Source organism: Triticum aestivum, chromosome 7D (genome assembly GCF_018294505.1).
Source record: "Triticum aestivum cultivar Chinese Spring chromosome 7D, IWGSC CS RefSeq v2.1, whole genome shotgun sequence".
NCBI classification, from domain to species: Eukaryota; Viridiplantae; Streptophyta; class Magnoliopsida; order Poales; family Poaceae; genus Triticum; species Triticum aestivum.
This window is the reverse complement of record NC_057814.1, coordinates 76,338,768-76,360,331: the sequence shown is the minus strand read 5'-3', so window position 1 is coordinate 76,360,331 and position 21,564 is coordinate 76,338,768.

Sequence of the window (21,564 nt, the reverse complement as noted above, 5' to 3'; positions counted from 1 at the left end):
TTCATTAATGAGCCTCTGACAATTGAGGCGACAGCTCCGCCTCATATCCAAAATTTAGGCTCCTCGAGATTCTCGCGCCTGACGCTTATCTTTCTGCCCTTATAAATAGGGCCAGGGGGTCTTTCCATTTCCCCCTCGTGCCTCTTCGCGTCGTCGTCTTCCTCGCGCCGACCGACCCTCAAGCTCTGCCGCCGTCGTCGTCCTTCACCTCTGCTTCGACAAAGGCCGCTGCATCAACCTGATCGTACCATAGAAAAGCGGTGATCCTCCACTGCTTCCTCCTGCACCAGTAAGTCCCTCTTCTTCTCGCCCTAGATCCGCCATTAGGGTTCGGTGTTCTTCATAGCTTGAAGCTGTTCCTCCTTCGGTAGCACCAATGGCCGGTTAGATCTGACTATTTTCAGCGCCTTTTGTAGTTTAGAATCCTTTCCTCTTGTTAAGGCACCTGCTTGATATCCAACTCATCTAAACTTGGTGAACCTTTAACACGCTGGAAATTAGGTCAGAATATATTTTGTTTTTCCAGTGCGCGGTAGATCTGAAATTACCCTGGCAAGATGTGGAACTTGTTTCTTCCTTCACTTATACATTTTCAATACCAGATTGGGCGGTTTAACTTCATATACAGAATGATGACCCAGTAGATATCATTAGTCCCCTGTTGAACCGCCAATGCATTCATCATTGTACTGTTTCCATTGTCAGACTCCGGTTTACCAATAACCAATTCCGGTTTAACAAGATGCTTACATCCTTATACCGTTGTATAGTTGACCTTTGTAAATCTTAAACCGGCAATAATCATGTTTCAGATCTTTCATTGCCATGGCCAAGCAAGTCTATGAATGCAATTGGGCTCCTTCTCGAGTAACCGAAGAACAGTTAAACAATCTTGTTAAAACGGGCGCTTTAACCAAGAAAGATGTCATCCACTGGAGGGTCCCTGGCTCGGAAAATCCTCCTACACCCAAGGACGGAGAGGTAGTCGTGTTTGCTGACCATCTGAGTCAAGGTTTTAGCCCTCCCGGTTCGAAATTTTTCCGAGATGTACTAGCCAATTTTCAGCTGCGCCCTCAAGACATCGGTCCCAATTCTGTGACCAACATCTGCCACTTCCAAGTCTTCTGTGAGGTTTACCTGCAAGAGGAACCTACAGTCGAACTGTTTAGGGATTTCTTTCACTTAAACCGTCGCACAGAGTTCTCGGATGGACCCATACGGAACTGGGTGGAATGGCAGTTCAGAAAAGGAAAGGAGTCACCTTCCCTCATCCCAAACTCTACAGTCACCCCAAAGAGTGGAACCAGACTTGGTTTTATTGCATGGATACCTCTCCATCTGATGAAAACCCCCTGCCGGGTTACCACCCTGAACGCCTGAGCAACACACATCCTTTTCCTTAGAGGTTGATTGCAAGAGAAAGGGCCAACTATGCTCCTCAATTATCAAAGCTCAGAGCCTTCATGGCAAATGGTTTGACAGGAGTTGATCTTGCTCGTTGTTGGATAAGCTGGAGTATTCTGCCCTTAAGTCGGCGCTCCGGTTTGATGTGTGAGTATACGGGGAGTCTGAAGGATGCTCAGCGGCACATTGACATTCAGCTTACAGATGCAGAAGTCACTGAGGCTGTAAAAAAGATATTGAACGAACCGGAGGCTGTCTGTGCCCAAACCGGACTACTCCCTTTCTGCACCTTCAACAAACCACCAGCTGTAAGAATCATATAATCTTTTTACCTGAAGTTGCTTCTGTCCAAATATTCTCTGAAAGTGTGATTATTTTCTGACAGGGTGATGATCCGTTCTGGAACAAGAAACCATCACAAGACAAACCGGCAAAGCCGCAAGACAAACCGGTCAAGCCAGTTCGTCCAAAGACCAAAGTCGTTAAAAAACCTGCCAAGAGAAGGACCACTGCATCCTCCGACCTACCAGCTAATGACGATGTGGGTAATCCGGAACCAGAGGTAGAACTTGACTCTCTTGGTTCATTTTTCGTACACCTCATTGACAATGATTATTATCAGGACGACGCTGAAGGCAGTCATGCTGACGATGTAGAGGTAATCATTCTTTTCTCCGATTCAGATCCTCTGCCGACATCAAAAATCCGTCGAGCAAACCGGTAAGTAAAATTTTCTCACCCCCTTGCTTACTTGGACCCAAACTTTCTTTTGAAGACACAGCAGCACGAGGCTTGCCGCACAACCCGGCACAGCGGCCAGGTAGTTACCTCCGCCGGTTTACCGAACAGTCTGGTTCGGAAACACCGATCAGAGGTCTCTTATCCCGTTGATACTTCATGCCCCAAAGCAGGTTGTTTCCGCCAGCCTCTTAACCCGTCTGATTCAAATTATCGGGGTACTTCTCACTCATCTTCTGGCGAGTCGTCGGCCACAAAACTTCCACCCCTCAAAACGGTTCTTGGGTGAGCTATACACTTGTTGTTATCCTTGATGTTGCTATTTTGATATACTGTACTGATCCTTATGCTTATTTTTCTCAGCGCCAAGCCCAGACCCAGCAAGAAAGCTCGGTTGAATAAACCGGCTAATGAAGACGTGGCTGTTGAACCGGAGAAAACTCCAGATCCTAAAGAGACCAACATTGATGCCATACTGAATGACCCACCGCCTCAAGATCATGACTTCGTTGCTGAGCAGGCAGAAGTTGACACCACAAGCCATGCTGACCAGCCAACCAGCCCTGTCCGAACTGACAATAAACCGGCAAGTCCAGTTAAGAATACTGACAAACCGCCAACCCCAGTAACGGCTGCTGATGACAAAGATGATGACATTATGATTACTGGCACTGGCCATACCGCTCCGGGCAGTCCTGTCGCTTTGTCAAAGCATACTGCCAAAGATGAGCTCTCTGGAATTGGCAAAGGCAAATGGAACGCCGATTTGTCAAATTATGCCCATCTGAATGCTCAAGACCTTCACTCTGGCTTCCTGAACCGTCTGTACACCAGCCGTGACTATGAAGCCGGTTTGGTAAATATGATGAAGGAGCGATATGAGGTAACTTTCATAAGTGTTTCTCTCTTATATTTAATTGCAGCTTATCAACTCCAGTAGCCCCCAAGTGACGGTTTAAGATACCAATTTAAACCGGGACTTAGTAACAATTTCATGTTTGCAACAATGCATCTTAACTTCACTGATGTAGCCCCCAAGGGCCGGTTTAACTTTATAAAGATGAACCAGGACTCTGTAGAAGAATTCCCATATCAGCATTTTATGAGCAAATACACATTAGCCCCCAAGTGCCAAGCTTAATACTTGTATTGTGCTTGGGACTTGTAAAAATTTCTGATTAAGAGCAAATATGCATTAGCCCCCAAGTACTAAGGGCATAACTTGTTATGTGTTTGGTACTTCAAATATGTACTGTCAACTCATTATATATCTGTCTCTTTATAGGCTGAGCTGAGCAAAAAGGAATCTCAAATCGCCGATCTGCAAGAAAATATCGAGTCCCAACAGGCCGAAGCTTCCAAGGCAAAAGATGAGCTGACGAGCGCCTTAGCCGCTATGGAAAAGCTAAAGGAGAGCTTCAACAAGGAGCGGGCGGATTGGAACACAGAGAAATCCGCTTTGCAGAAAAGAGTTGAAGACGCAGAGGCAGCTCTCAAACCGGTGGTAGACAAGCTGACTGGTGTAAAGCGGCAAGTACATGCGATGACCGCTGCTGTGTTTGGTAAGCATCCTTGCTTTATACTTTCAACATATTTTCCCATGTGTTGCTGGTTTACTGACATTTATAATGATGCAGGAACTCGTATTAGCCATCTGGGCTCCGACGTACAGAAGAAACTGAAAGCGGCCTATACTCTGATAGAGCAGCTGTATACCGGTGCGCAGCGGATCATCTGCACCGCTTCACACAATAAACCTCCACCAACATTGATCAAGGACACCTTAGAAAGGCTATCCATGCTGCCTGCCCGGGTTGAAGAACTAAAGAAAGCTTCGGCAAGGGCCGGAGCTCTGACCGCTCTAACCCGGGCAAAGGCGTGGGTGCCTGATCTTGATCCGGTGGACGTGGCTAAAGGCTTCCCAAGCTTAAAAGAAGACAGATCGGAATTTGGCCAAGAGGATCTCCGCGCCATAAACCGAGAAGTACGTCCACTGGCTTGTCAATTGGCTGAAGAAGCTGATCTCTCATACTATCAGGCAAGTTATGATGACAAGAACAGACGGGTTGCTGCACCAATTCTGGAAGCGCAAAATCTGATCCCTCCAATCCGTAAGCACACTTATGCCCCCGATATTGAACCGTCAACCCTTATAAGCGACGAAGCTGTGTTCCAAGCTTTAACTGGGATCGACTGGACAACTGTTGACTTCCAGCCACTGGGTAGAGACGAAGAAAATGAACCGGTGAAAGATGATCCGCGGCCGTCGGGTCAAGCTGATAAGCAATCATAATCCGGGGGCCGGTTTAGTCTTCCACGTGTTGCAATGCTTATTGAGAAACAATTATCCCTTTGGGCACTGAAACGCCTTGTAATAGGCTAGTTAAAACACTTGGTCTGTTATGCCTTCGTGCATATTTATCTGCAACTGATGCGTGTTAATCCGCCATGCTTTAAGATATGATGTTCATAATCCATAGCTATTTATTCAAGTTGTTCCTGTAGATAAGAAGCTTAAAGTGCCCTGGCGGTTTACCACCGGGCGGGTTATGATACCCAAATATATACATGACCACGGTTTATAACCAAGGTTGTAAAAGATAACCAAATATGGAAATATATGATACCTGGGACCTTTAGGCATGATGTTGGCTGACCAACTTTGTAGTGAGGGCCATAACCCTACCCTAGAGGATAAGTAACTCCTGTTATATGATATCGGTTTACAATAAAACCGTTCCGGGTTGTGATAAACACCGGCTTATTCCATATTGGTGACTTTGAGTCAAAACCAGACCGGGCTGATAGTCTCCGGATTATAATTTGATCGTGTACTGACAACTTGTAGTTGACAGCCTAACCAGGTTGATAAACACCGGTTTAAAAGCATCACAAATCTTATGAAAACAAAGAAAACTTAGCAAAAGGCAAATGAAAACCGTTGTAGTCTAGGCTTTTCACGGGCTGCCAGGCCCTAAATTCAACAGCAAAGAATTCCCAAGCAACATTGTGAGTTGTGCTCAGTGGGTGCCTATGTTTGAGCTGTTGTTTTACAATACTCTCTTTGGCCCCGGATTGATGTGGCTTTGAGCCGATCAAGAGGTGTGACTGTGGTTCGGATACGACCAAGCCCCCAAGTGATGCTGTGGCATTGCGCCGATCAAGAGGTGTAGCTATGGTTCGGGTACGACCAAGCCCCTAAGTGATGATGTGGCATTGCGCCGATCAAGAGGTGTAGCTATGGTTCGGATACGACCAAGCCCCCAAGTGATGCTGTGGCATTGCACCGATCAAGAGGTGTAGCTATGGTTTGGATACGACCAAGCCCCCAAGTGATGTTGTGGCATTGCGCCGATCAAGAGGTGTAGCTATGGTTCGGATACGACCAAGCCCCCAAGTGATGCAATATAAAGCTTAGAGAAGCTAAATCAAGGGGTAAACCGGACGCCGCTTTGTAAGCTCCATGTAACCACACATGATGTAAGAAAAACAACAGATGCCCCGCTTTAGCCGAGGTTCCGGTTTATTATATTGATCATAATATATACATTGTCATAATATGTACATAAGCAGAGCCTATAGCTCAAGTATAGTAAGGCCGAAGATGAGCAATATTCCACGGCCGGTTGGTCTCCTCCTCCAATTTACGTGAGTCTTTGTGCTCTCGAACATCGATTTGGTAGTACGACCCGTTGTGTAGATTCTTGCTGACCACAAAGGGTCCTTCCCAGGGGGGATAGCTTGTGCATATCCGTCTGATCCTGGATGAGCCGAAGCACCAAATCACCTTCTTGAAAGGTTCTGGTTCTAACCTGGCGGCTATGATAACGACGCAGATCTTGCTGATAAATCGCCGAACGGGCTGCCGCCATGTCACGTTCCTCATCTAACAGGTCAAGAGCTTCTTGCCGTGCCTTCTCGTTGTCAGCTTCAACATATGCCGCTACACGAGGCGAGTCATGACGGATGTCACTAGGAAGAACTGCTTCCGCTCCATAAACCATGAAAATGGTGTGTATCCTGTCGATCTGTTGGGTGTGGTATTGATGCTCCACAACACAGAAGGTAACTCCTCAACCCAACAACCCGGCGTCCGTTGCAAAGGAACCATAAGCTGGGGTTTGATGCCTCTCAAGATCTCTTGATTGGCCCTCTCCGCTTGACCATTAGACTGTGGGTGAGCCACTGATGACACGTCAAGCCGGATGTGCTCACGTTGATAGAACTCCTTCATGGCACCTTTTGACAGATTGGTACCATTGTCTGTTATAATGTTGTGTGGAGAGCCGAATCGGAAGATCACCTTTTGATGAATTGAACCGCAGTGGCTGCGTCACACTTACTAACTGGCTCTGCCTCCACCCACTTCGTGAACTTATCAACCGCCACCAAAAGGTGGGTCTTCTTGTCCTTGGACCTCTTGAAAGGCCCAACCATATCCAGCCCCCAAGTTGTAAATGGCCAGGTGATTGGAATCATCCTCAATTCTTGAGCCGGTACATGAGCGCGTCTTGAGAATTTCTGACAGCCATCACATCTTTTAACCAAGTCCTCGGCATCAGCATGAGCTGTCAACCAATAGAAACCGTGACGAAACGCCTTGGCCACCAAAGATTTTGAACCGGCATGGTGACCACAATCTCCTTCGTGGATCTCACGCAAAATTTCATGGCCTTCCTCAGGAGACACACAGCGTTGAAATGCCACTGTCACACTGCAATGATGTAACTCTCCATTGATAATAGTCATGGACTTGGACCGCCGGATTATCTGCCTGGCCAGAGTTTCATCCTCTGGTAACTCGCCCCGGTTCATGTACGCCAGATATGGAACCGTCCAATCCGGGATAACATGAAGGGCCGCCACCAACTGAGCCTCCGGATCAGGAACAGCCAAATCCTCTTCACCAGGGAGCTTGACGGACGGATTATGCAAAACATCCAGGAAGACATTAGGTGGAACCGGTTTACGTTGGGAACCCAGGCAGCTTAAAGCGTCCGCCGCTTCATTCTTCCGCCGGTCCACATGATCCACCTGATAACCTTTAAAGTGACCTGCAACAATATCCACCTCACGACGATATGCTGCCATTAGTGGGTCCTTGGAATCCCAAGTGCCGGACACTTGTTGAGCCACCAGATCCGAGTCACCGAAGCACTTAACACGGCTTAGGTTCATCTCCTTAGCCATCCGAAGACCATGGAGTAAAGCCTCATATTCAGCTGCATTGTTAGTGCAAGGGAACATTAAACGGAGAACATAACAAAACTTATCACCTCGTGGGGAAGTTAATACGACTCCAGCCCCCAAGCCCTCCAATTGGCTGGACCCATCAAAATCAATAGTCCAATAAGTATGATCCGGCGTCTCCTCTGGCGCTTGTAATTCTGTCCAATCATTGATGAAATCCACAAGTGCCTAAGATTTGATCGCCGTTCGGGGTATGTATTTCAACCCGTGAGGCCCGAGCTCGATAGCCCACTTAGCAATCCGGCCAGTTGCTTCCCTGATCTGGATTATATCCCCCAAAGGAGTAGAGCTGACCACCGTGATGGGATGACCTTGGAAATACTGCTTAAGCTTCCGGCTTGCCATGAAAACCCCGTACACCAATTTTTGCCAATGCGGGTACCTCTGCTTGGACTCAATAAGTACCTCACTGATATAGTAAACCGGCCGCTAAACCGGATATTCCTTTCCTGCCTCCTTGCGCTCCACCACAATAGCCACACTAACAGCCCGAGCGTTAGCTGCCACATATAGCAACAATGGTTCTTTGTCAACCGGAGCAGCGAGAATCGGCGGATTAGCTAGTTGCCACTTTAAGTCCTCAAATGCTTCATTAGCGGCGTCACTCCAGACGAAGTTATCCATTTTCTTCAGCATCTGATACAAAGGGATGGCCTTCTCGCCAAGGCGACTGACAAACCGGCTCAACGCGGCAATCCGGCCTGCCAGGCGTTGAACATCATTGATACACTTCGGTTTAGCCAAGGAGGTGATGGCTTTGATCTTTTCCGGATTAGCTTCAATGCCCCTGTTAGACACCAAAAAGCCCAAGAGCTTGCCTGCAGGTACACCAAAGACACACTTGGCCGGATTAAGCATCATTTTATAAACCCACAGGTTATCAAAGGTTTCCTTCAAGTCATCAATCAATGTCTCCTTCTTCCTTGATTTTACCACAATATCATCCACATAGGCGTGAACATTGCGGCCGATCTGTTTATGAAGACAATTCTGCACACACCGTTGATAAGTCGCATGGGCACTCTTGAGCCCAAAGGGCATGGACACATAGCAGAAGGCTCCAAAGGGAGTTATGAAGGCTGTCTTCTCCTGGTCCTTAACTGCCATTTTGATCTGATGATTACCAGAATATGCATCCAAAAAGCTTAAATGCTCACAACCCGCCGTAGCATCAATAATTTGATCAATACGGGGAAGGGCAAAAGGATCTGCTGGACAAGCTTTGTTGAGATCTGTGTAGTCTACACACATACTCCAAGTGCCATTCTTCTTGAGGACCAGCACCGGATTAGTCAACCACTCAGGATGGAATACTTCAACGATAAATCCAGCCGCCAAGAGTTTGGCTCCTTCTTCTCCAATAGCCTTGCGTCTTTCTTCATTGAACCGGCGGAGAAACTGCTTGACCGGTTTATACTTGGGATCAACATTGAGAGTGTGCTCAGCGAGTTCTCTCGGTACACCTGGCATGTCAGAAGGCTTCCATGCAAAGATGTCTCGATTCTCACGGATGAACTCGATGAGCGCGCTTTCCTATTTCGGATCCAAGTTAGCGCTAATGCTAAACTGCTTGGACGAATCGCCAGGCACGACGTCAACAAGCTTAGTCTCATCAGCCGATTTAAACTTCAGGGTCAGATCATGCTCTGTAGTTGGTTTCTTCAACGAAGTCATATCTGCTGGATCAACATTGTCCTTGTAAAACTTCAACTCTTCTGTTGCACAAACCGACTCAACATAAGCCGCATCACCTTCTTCACACTCCAGAGCAATCTTGCAGCTCCCATGCACGGTTATAGTTCCCTTGTGACCCGGCATCTTGAGCTCCAGATAGACATAACAAGGCCGTGCCATAAACTTAGCATAAGCTGGCCGTCCAAATAGGGCATGATACGAGCTTTTGATTTTCACCACTTCAAAGGTCAAAGTTTCTGATCTTGAGTCATGCTCATCTCCAAAAGCCACCTCCAGAGCTATCTTACCAATAGGATACGCCGATTTACCAGGCACCACACCATGGAACACCGTGTTGGACGGTTTAAGATTTTTATCTGTTAACCCCATGCGACGGAAAGTTTCATGATAAAGGATATTGATACTACTCCCTTTGTCCATGAGTACCTTGGTGAACTTATAGCCTCCCACCTGAGGTGCCACCACCAACGCCAGATGACCCGGATTATCAATCCGGGGTGGATGATCCTCTCGACTCCACACAATATGATGTTCAGACCAGCGTAAGTATCGGGGGACCGCCGGTTCAACGCAATTCACCGCCCTTTTACGAAGCTTCTGATCGCGCCTGTCCAAGCTAGTGGTGAAGACATGATACTGTCTGCTATTCAACTGCTTCGGGTTGCTCTGGTAACCCGACTGCTGCTGCTGCTGCTGATTGCCCTGATGATTATAGCCACCTTGGTTACCCTGATTACTTTGATTGTTATGTCCACCCTGATTACTGTGGAAGCCTGAACCGGAATTTCCTCCGCCATAACTCGGCCCATGAGAGCCGGGGCCCGAACCGCCTCCTGGTCCATGATCATACCAGAAAGAATCAGAATTTTTGAACTCTTGCATGATGTAACAATCTTTCCAGAGGTGCGTGGACGGGTCCTCCTTCGTCCCATGCTTTGGACAGGGCTGGTTCAACAGATAAGACAAACGGTCCGGATTAGGACTTGGCCTTCCACCGCGCTGGGGTGGTTTACCCTTACGCCGCTGGCCCTTGTCATGTGTATTAGTATTAGCCACAAAGTCTAAACCGTGGTCCGCCTTACGCTTGCCGCCGTTTCCATGACCCGCCGGGTTGTGGTGCTGCTCCTTGGCGTTGCCGCTCTTCTTTCCCTTCCCTATCTTATCATCATCAGACTCGGGATCCTTGGTACTATCAGAGTCGGCATACTTCACCAGTGCATCCATGAGGGTTCCCATGTCATTACAATGACGTTTGAGCCGTCCCAACTTCAACTTCAAGGGTTCAAACCGGCAATTGCCTTCCAATGTTAAAACTGCGGTGTCAGCGTTGATGCGGTCCAATGAATGCAAAATCTCCGAAACCCGGCGCACCCAATGGGTTATTGACTCTCCTTCCTCCTGGACACAGGCAGCTAAGTCCACAATTGACATGGGCTGCTTGCATGTATCCTTGAAATTCTGAATAAACCGGGCTCTCAACTCGGCCCATGACCTGATAGAATTAGCCGGTAAGCTCTTTAACCAAGTGCGGGTTGTCCCTTCTAGCATCATGGTGAAGTATTTCGCACATGCCGCATCATCCACATACAGCATCTCCATGGCCATCTCATAGCTTTCGACCCATGTTTCAGGGGATAAATCGGCGGTGTAATTCGACACCTTGCGCGGGCCCTTGAAATCCTTGGGCAGGCGCACATTGCGTAACGCCGGGACGAGACACGGCACTCCCAAAGAACTAGAGGTAACTCCTGGTTCCACCGATGTGGTTGGACGAACCGGAGTAAGCTGACGGGCTTCATGCTGCGCCGCTAACTCGGCCTCTCTGCGTGCCCGAGCCCGGTCCACCACCTCCTGAGCATCACCAGCACCACCCGCCGGGTTATTGCCACGGGGCGGATCACGGTTCCGCGCATTGCTTGACACTGCCGGTTCATCCATACGCCTGCTGTAACTCCGGCTTGGACGGGGAATGGAATGAATCCGATCGCGACTATATGAATAAGCCTCCTGTTGAACCAAGGCTGTCTGAAGAAGCTCCTTAACCCGACGCGTCTCGACCGCCGCCGGAGAATCGCCTTCGATCGAGATGGCCACCAGCCGTGAAGCGGCAGCGACAATGTTGTCCATCGGGTTAGAATAATGACCCGGTGGCATGGGGACATGCGGTGCTACAATGTTGTTCTGACGAGGCGGATCCACCAAACGTGGCTGAACCGTCGCTCCTGCTCCAGGTGCCTCCGCCCGGTTTACCACCGGCGGATTACTGGTCCCTGCTCCTGGGGTGTTAAAGAGATTTCTAGCGTCATAAACCGGCGGCAGGCGAGATCGGTGCCTCCTCTTCAGGACTTCGTTCGACGCACACTGATCCAGCATAATCCGGTAAGCTTGTGCATCCAAAGCGGCCCGCTCCGCGGCTATCCTGGTATCCTCAGCTGCTAAGTCGGCTTTGGCCTGGGTGATCTGATCTTTCACTTTAGCGATTTCCGCATTGTGCGCATCCTGATCCGCCGGGTTAACCTCCGCCATCAGCGTTGCCAACGCGTCAAACAAATCAGATAGAACCTGAGCTGGCGGTCGCACAGGGTCTCCTGCCCCGGCCGCTGTTGCCGCTGCCGATCCGGAAATCATCGCCGCTGCGGTCGAAGAGTGGAGCACCGGTTGCGTACCGGCCATGAAGATCGCAACCTGGTTTGGCATATCTAAGGGGTCCGGAATACTGTCGCCATCGGAACAGCCCCCAATCCGGCCATCTTGTAACTGATATAACGACTCGGTCTCTCCGGTCGATGACTCGTCGCCGGAATAAACGACGGTCTCACCACCAGATTCCGATCTATCCTCAGATTCCCCTCCATGGATAACTCCCACGAAGGCACGCTTCATGACAGGCTTGACCCGGGCAGATCTCGCACGCTGAGCCGTTTCGACCAGGTCGGTGTAGATGTCCGGCTCAGGGCCCGGTTCGTCGATCTTGCCAATGAAAACGTGTATGCCACCAAAGGGGACCTGGTACCCGTACTCAATTGAGCCGGCCTCAGGGCCCCAGCCTGCATCGTCGATGTAGAGCTTACCGCGATGACTCTTGGTCATCCGGCCCATAGAGTAACCCTTGAGTCCTTCGAAGTTGCCCTCCAAGAACTTGAAACCATCGTGCGATAGCCCCACGGTGGGCGCCAACTGTCGTGGTTTTGTCACGGTAGATGTCCTAGAGAAAGGACTTAGTCGTGGAGCCATCGCTACGGGTTAACTTAAAGGGGTTACAGCGGACAAGGGACGCAAGAGAGTTTTATACTAGTTCGGCCCCTTACGATGAAGGTAAAAGCCTACGTCTAGTTGTGATGGAATTGCTGGGGTTTCGGTGACCAGGGAGCGAATAGGCTTTGCCTGAGTCTCGAGTTGTTGTCTATTGTCCTTGAACCGCCGCCGGGTCGTCCCCTTATATACATGGGTTGACGCCCGTCGGTTTACAGAATCCCGAGGCCGGCTCATAATCGTGTCCGGCTCGGTCTCTGCTACTTCTATCTTATAACACAAGTTTACATATCAATGCCGGTTTATGTCTACAGGCCTTAAACCGGCTTTGGGCCCTGGGCCTTCATAAAGCGTCACCGTCTGTCTTCATGGACTTCAGATACAGATGAACTACTTATGGGGTTAACCCGGCCTCTCCTGGCCGGTTTACGTCCAGTGGTAATATCCCCAACACGGGGTATATTTCCTATCATATTAAAACCAAAAATACCTTGCTGCACTTTTTCTTGATGTATTTTATTTTGTGTTTTTGCTAGATCTATTTATCCAATCTCATACAATTTAATCTATCTCAATACTGAGAAGGGATTGACAACCCCTCTTACGCGTTGGGTTGCAAGTTTTTGTTGTTTGTGTGCAGGTGTTTTTTACATAGTACTGTTGCTTGGTTCTCCTACTAGATTGATAACCTTGGTTTCATAACTGAGGGAAATACTTACCGTTGTTGTGCTGCATCATCCTCTCCTCTTCGGGGAATTACCAACGCAGATACAGGAAATCAACACTCACGACATATATATGGAGCAAAAATTTCAGTCAGACACATAGAAATATAGGGGCTTATAGTTTTGCCTCCCAACTTATTTACCTCAAGGGTAATTTCAACAATAATAGCTCATGATCACTCATATTCAATTGGATATATGTGCCTAGATCTTTCCCCACCACATGATGCTTGCAAAGAGAAAAAGGAATAGAGAAGAACACTATTGACTCTTGCATAAAAAGTAAATACAGAAAGGTAAACGATAGGCCCTTCACAGAGGGAAGCAGAGGTTGTCATGCTCTTTTATTTTTGGATGTGCAAGCCCTTAATGTAAAGGAATGTCACTTTATATTTCCCCTTGTGATAGCAAACTTTATTATGCGGTTTGTCGCTTTTATTTCTTTACCATCACAAGATCGTACATAGCTTATTTTGCCTTACAATAAAAGGTCATACATATTTAGGATCTATTTTTATTGCTTTATGCACCGATGACAACTTACTTGAAGGATCTTATTCAATCCATAGGTAGATATAGTGGACTCTCATGGCATGAAACTGGGTTCAAGGGTATTGGATGCACAAGAAGTATCTCTACTTGGTGCGGATTTTTGGCTAGCAAAAGATACTGAGCAAGCACCACATGTTGGAGGATCCATGACAATATAACTTCTATGTGAATACGAGCAAACATAACTCATTACATTGTCTCCCTTGTCCAACATCAACTAGTTGTCATAAAATATTTAATGGGGGCTCACAATCATAAAAAATGTCCATGATAGTGTATTTATATGTGAATCCTCTCTTCCTTTACTAATCTTTCATGAATTGTACCATTGACCAATACTATGTTTGTCATCTTTCAATAAATTTTACCACTTATACTTTTTATGTAAGGTCATTACTTTCCATGGGATTAGCATATGATCTTTTCATTATTTTCATTGCTAAGATAGAAACATAAAAGTAAAGAAAAAAACTCAAACTACTCTTTATTATATAACTCTCAACTCGATTACATAGATAGATAGATCACGAAACTAGCCTTGAAAATAGATCATACCAAACTTTTATTCTTCTAAATCACGAAATAACTACGGATCAAACTAAGATAAGTAAATATAATAAAAGTGGTGGTGGTACGATACCAAGGCACCTCCCCCAAGCTTGGCCCAAGCTAAGGGTGGTGCCCATACCCGTGTACTCAAGTCTCCTTCTTTGGTGGTGGTGGTGCGATATTCTTGGTGATGATGCCCCTGAGGATGCGATTCTCCTCTTCGAGCTTATTAAATTGATGCTTAAGATCCATGATTTCTTTTCGAAGCTTTGCGGTGACGCTTAATGAACCATCCACCCAACGATGCCCCCTTGTTGAAGAAGATCAAGCAACACTCTTTCTTAAATTACGATCAGAAATAAATCGGGTGTTGGGAGGTTTAACCGTATCCGGCAAGCTTGATTTCTTGAATTCCACATGCATATCTCCAGGTTGGGTTAGCGAGGTTTCTTCCTGCTCCTCTCCTGTAGAGTCCATCCTCCTCAAGTCATCCTCCACCTCCTCATCGAGCGACCACCCGTAAGGGTCAACATCACCGTAGATTCTAGGATTTGTTGTAAGGTGGGAAACATGGCTCTCTCCATCTGATTCTTGCGATGACATAGCACTCCAAATCTGCCAGAAAAACTTCTCGAAACAAGAACAGAGGAGAAACTTGTGATACGGTGGTCAAAACATCCGGGGAGTATATGTAAAGAATTTAATCTTGCAGAACAATTATTCCAAAAGAAAACAGAGTCGGGAAGGCACACGAGGGGCCCACAAGGAACCTAGGGCGTGCCCGCACCCAGGTGCCTTGTGACCTCCTTATGGGTCCTCTCGACTATTTCTTTTTTTTACTTTTTTTTAATATTCCAAATCAGACAAAAATATTTTTTTTATGGAATTTTTGTAGTTGGTTTACTTACCGTATCAACATACCTAGCCTTTTTCATGTTTCTCGAGTACTCCAGAAGGTCTCTCTAATGTGTTCCTCCGGTGTGATAGTTTGGACAATGTTAGTTTCAACATTAATATGTGTACCTGAGATATAATGTTGACCATTGACCACCCTCGGATTAGTGCCCTCGGCATTATTGATCTTGATAGCTCCGGAGCGATAAACTTCTTCGATGATGTATGGTCCTTCCCATTTGGAGAGAAGCTTTCCTGCAAAGAATCCGAAACGAGAGTTGTATAACAGAAAATGCTCACCTACTTTGAATTTCCGTTTTTGATTCTGCTATCATGCCATCTTTTAACGTTTTCTTTAAGCAACTTGGCATTTTCATAAGCTTGAGTTCTTCATTCATCTAGAGAGATAATATCAAATAACCTCTTTTCACTAGCAAGTTTGAAATCATAGTTAAGTTCTTTAATTTTCCAATATGCTTTATGTTCTAACTCAAGAGGTAAGTGACATGCTTTTCCATAGACCATTTTATATGGAGACACAAGCATAGGATTCTTATAAGAAGTTCTGTATGCCCATGCATCATCAAGTTTTTTACCAATTCCTCAACAGAAAAGTCGGTCCAACGCAGCGACCCAAACAGACGCACATCCGCTTTTTGTCCGCCGCCTGACCCTTTCCTGGCCCAAATTTAGGCCTCGTTTGCATCGGCCTGGACACGATATGGACGCGCGCGACACCCGCGTACTCCTCCCCCTAGCCCGCCGGTCGGTGACACATTGGCTGAAAAACATCAAGTCAGTCTTTTGTCTTTTGTGTGCCGATAAGAATTATCCTACTCTATCCAATTACTATTTCTAAATAATTCTTAAATCTCTATATGTGTCACTTTAAATTTTCAACACAAAGGTCGTAGAGAGTAACAGGCTAACAACACCAGCGCGCGTTGATCCCATTGCTTGTATGCCCAAGCATGAAGCATTCATGCGTTTTGAAACATGCATGTGCTTATGCATACGGACGAAAGCGAGCACTGGATACTGTCCCATAGAGTCAATCAAGTAGCAAAGTAGAATATGACTTTGGGATGAAGCAGATTCATATCTTTGATAGTACCAAGTTATTTGTAAGCCTAATCATCCATATATATGAGTGGTTCCTCGTCTTCTCTTCCACACACATGCAGCACATAGCAAAGTTGTCCATAGCAAGAAAAGTCCATGACGATAAATGACCATGTGAAGAGGCATGATAAGGCGATAGGAACTCCGCTTTATCATGATGGGACACAGCGAACAAATTTTGGGGGAGGATCAAATTTTGGCACAAAAATCTAGCTCTTCGGCAAGAACACCTCAGGAATTCTTGGGAAGATGGTACAAATCGCTGCTGGACTTCTAAAGAGAAGAAAGGAGAAGGGTTGGGAGGTTCTGGCGGTTTGAGCGGGGATGGGAATAGCCTAGTAATGCTAGTTTTTTACCCCATCTTCGCAGCCGCGCGAGTCGTCCTCGCCTGTTCGCCTCTAGGTTCCTCCTCATGCAGTTGGCGCACTACCTAGGCCCTCCTCCCCTTTCACCAACGTATAGTTGTCGTCCTCGCCATCTCTTGGCCTCTAGAAGAATTGTGCCCCTAGTCCGCCTCCATGGCCCAGCGTTGTCTCATGTTGACTCTAGGCTTGTTGCTTCAACTCCACCTCCCCTCTATGAATACCTATGCAGATCTGACATGGTCCTGGTATACAATTTTTAGTGATGTGCTGAGATTAGATTAGGAGGCTCCAATGGCATGCAGCACGATGGGGATGGCGTGGTGGTGCCAATCTGGCCAGAGTACTTCTCACTAACGGCCGTAGATGAATGATTAACCTGGAGTCAAGTACACACAGTCTCATCTGCAATGATTAATCGACGCGCGGCCGACCGGAAACAAATTCACATCAAGCGCGTGCACTACCGTGGCTGATCGATTCTGGCTGTTTGGAAACACATGAACACACCTGTGTTTGCTTTATTGATCCACAATATATAGATTGCATGGAAAGGTCATCGTGGCAGCCGTGCCCAAAAGAGGTTGTCGTCGATCGTCCTGCTAAGTTGGTCGTCCCGTCCACACACTGGCAGTCCATTAAATTAAATTAGGGCATCCCCTGTCGTGTGGCAGCTTGATGGATGAAGCTGCAGGGCCTTTTATTTTGGTAGGAAAGGTTTTCTATGGTGGCAAATAAAATGATGTATTTTACATAATGACAAAGATGGGTAATTTTCCTAACTTTTGTTAGTAAAATAATATCCATTGGTCATGTTTTACTGATGTGTTAAATAGGCGATCAGATGTTACTGATTTTTACGGGATTTTCTAGATAATTATATTTTTTTCTGGTTAGTCCGCAAAGCACTTTTTATATATAATAGATTCTTTCTAGATCTATTAACGGTCTTTTCCAAAATTAATTTGATCTCTTTATTACTCAATTTAACTTGACCACTAGACTGAGGATGATAAGAAGATGCAATTCTATGGTTAGCATCATAAGAAGTTTACGGAAAGAACCATGAATAAAATGTGAACCGCCATCAGTCGTTATATATCTACGGACTCCAAATGACTTCTTTAAGCATTTTAATAGAAGTGTTATGATCAGCACTACTAGTTGAAATAGCTTCTACCCACTTAGTAACATAATCAACATCAACTAAAATATGTGTATGCCCATTAGAGGAAGGAAGGAAGGAAAAGGTCCAATGTAATCAAATCCCCAAACACCAAATGGTTCAATAACAAGTGAGTAATTCATAGGCATTTCCTGACATCTAACAGCATTACCAATTCTTTGACATTCATCACAAGAAAAGACAAACTTACGTGCATCTTTGAAGAGAGTAGCCCAATAAAAACCAGACTGTAATACCTTATGTGCAGTTCTATCTCCAGCATGGTGTCCTCCATATGCCTTGAAATGGCACTTCTGTAGGATTTATTCCTGTTCATGCTCAGGTACACAACATCTAATAACACCATCCACTCCTTTATATAGATGTGGGTCATCCCAAAAGTAATGCCTTAAATCAAAGAATAACATTTTCTTTTGTTGGTATGTGAAACTAGGTGGTATGTATTTAGCAACAATGTAATTAACATAGTCTGCATGCCAAGGAGTACTACGAGAAGTATTTATGACAGCTAACTGTTCATCAGAAAAACTATCATCAATAGGCAATGGGTCATCAAGAACATGTTCCATTCTAGAAAAATTATCAGCTACGGGGTTCTCAGCTCCCTTTCTATCAATAATATGTAATTCAAATTCTTGTTGCAAAAGAACCCACCTAATCAACCTAGGTTTAGCATCTTTCTTTTCCATCAGATATTTAATAGCAGCATGATCGATGTGCATGGCTACTTTGGAATCAACAATTTATCACATGCAAACACAACTGCTAAAAATTCTTTCTCACTAGTAGCATAATTTTTTGAGCACTGTCTAGAGTTTTACTAGCATAATGAATAACATTCAATTTCTTATCAACTCTTTATCCTAAAACAGCACCAACATCATTGTCGCTAGCATCACACATAATTTCAAAGGGCAAGTTCCAATGAGGTGGTTGAACAATAGGTGCAGATATTAAGGCTTTCTTAAGTATTTCAAAGGCTTCTATGCAATCATCATAAAAACAAATGAAACACCTTTTTGCAAAAGATTTCTAAGAGGCCTAGAAATTGTAGAGAAGTCTTTTATGAACCTTCTATAGAAACCACATGACCAAGGAAACTTCTTATACCTTTAATATCTTTAGGACATGGCATTTTCTCAATTGCATCAACGTTAGCTTTATCTACATCAATACCTCATTCAGAAATTTTATGCCCAAGCACAATACCTTCATTCACCATAAAGTGGCACTTCTCCCAATTCAAGATAAGATTAGTTTCTTCACATCTCTATAAAACTCGATTAAAGTTGCTTAAGCAATCATCAAAAGAAGTCTCATAAACGGAAAAATCATCCACGAATATCTCAACAATCTTTTCACAAAAATCAGAGAAAATAGCAGTTATACATCTTTGAAAGGTAGTAGGTGCATTACATAAACCAAAAGGCATACGCCTATAGTATCTCTATTCACAAGTTTAATAGTAACATCAATGTCTTCTATCTCAGCAGGTGCAATATCATTCATAATCTCTTAATATAAGGTAACATGAATAGCAGTCACACTAGCACCCAAATCCCATAAACCATGGTAACAATGATCCCCTATTTTAACAGAGATAACAAGCATCCCAACAATAGGTTTATTCTTATCTTTAGTATCAGGCTTAGCAATTCTAATTGCTTCGTTACAGAAATATATGACGTGCCATCAACATTATCAACCAAGAGATCCTTAAACATATCAACATTAGGTACAACTTTAATTAGTTCAGAAGGTCTAGGTGCTCTAATATTACTTTTGTTAACTATAGTTGAAACTTTAGCATGTTCCTTAACCTAACAGGGAAAGGGGTTTTCTCAATATAAGCAGTAGGCACAACAGGATTAACATTGTAAATGATAGTTTCTTCTTTAACTATAACGGGTTCCTATAATTTTTCTTCAATAGGCGGTGATATGTAAACCACTTCTCCTTAGGGAGATCAACATGAGCAGCAAAAGATTCAGAAAAAGAGGCTACTATCTCAGAGTCAAGTCCATATTTAGTACTAAACTTGTGAAAGCATCCGTTTCCATAAAAGGTTTAACACAATCGAACTCAAGTTTTATACCTGACTCTTTACCTTTGTCGAGTTCCCAATCTTCAGAGTTGCGTTTAAATCTTTCGAGAAGACCCCATTTAAATTCAGTAGTTTTCTTTATAAAGGAACCAGTAGAACAAGAACCAAGCATGGATCGATCATTATGAGAAAGCCAAGCATAAAAATTTTGTATAATAATTTATCTTGAGAGCTCATGATTGGGGCATGTGTACATCATGTACTTAAGCCTTCCCCAAGCTTGAGCGATACTTTGTCCTTCACGATGCCAAAAATTATATATATAATTTCGATCACGATGAACCAAATGCATATGATAAAACTTTTGATGAAATTCCAATTTCAGTCGGTTCCAATCCCATGTTCCAATATCATCACATGGCATATACCATGTCAATGCCTCCCCCCAAAGATAAAGGGAAAATCTTCTTCTTAACACCATCCTCGGATAAACCTGCAAGCTTAAGCAATCCACAAATTTCATCCACATATATTAAGTGCATATCGGGATGTACTGTTCCATCTCTTGCATAAGGATTAGCTAGCGGTTTTTCTATCATACCCGAAGTAATCTCATAATAAATATTTTTGGAGCAACTATAATTGCTTCCCATCGAGGTGAAGATACCCCCAATCAACCGCCTCAAAGGATTGTTTTCCATAGTGACAAGTGACAGTAAATTTTAGCACGTAATATAAATGTTTCCTTACCAAATTCCACTTACCAAAGGTGCTTCACTCTATGGCAACGGCGCCGGAAAAGAGTCTTGATGACCCACAAGTATAGGGGATCAATCATAGTCCTTTCGATAAGTAAGAGTGTCGAACCCAACGAGGAGCAGAAGGAAATGACAAGCGGTTTTCAGCAAGGTATTTTCTACAAGCCCTGAAATTATCGGTAACAGATAGTTTTATAGCAAGATAATTTGTACGAGCAACAAGTATTAATGGTAACAAAGGTGCAGTAAGATAGCCCAATCCTTTTTCTAGCAAAGGACATGCCGGAACGGTCTCTTATAATAAGGAAAGCGTTCTCGAGGACACATGGGAATTCATCTAGTCACTTTCATCATGTTTATTTGATTCGCGTTTGGTACTTTGATAATTTGATATGTGGGTGGACTGGTGCTTGGGTGATGTTCTTACTTGAACAAGCCTCCCACTTATGATTACCCCCTCTCGCAAGCATCCGCAACTATAAAAGAAGAATTAAGATAAATCTAACCATAGGATGAAACATATGGATCCAAATCATTCCCTTACGGAATAGCGCATAAACTAGGGTTTAAGTTGTCACTCTAGCTACCCATCATCTAATTACTACTCCACAATGCCTTCCCTTAGGCCCAAGTATGGTGAAGTATCATGTAGTCGACGTTCACATAACACCACTAAGGAAATCACAACATATCATCAAAATATCAAACGAATACCAAACTCACATGATTACTTATAAGAAGACTTCTTCCATGTCCCTAAGAACAAAAGCAACGGCTCACAAATCATGTTCAAGATCAAAGGGATATTGGATAACATCAAGGATCTGAACATATAATTTTCCACAAAATAAACCAACTAGCATCAACTACAAGATGTAATCAACACTACTAGCAACCCACAAGTACTAATATGAGGTTTTGAGACAAAGATTGAATACAAGAGATGAACTAGGGTTTTAGATAAGAAGGTGTTGGTGAAGATGTTGATGAAGATTGGTCCTCCCACAATGAGAGGGTCGTTGGTGATGACGAT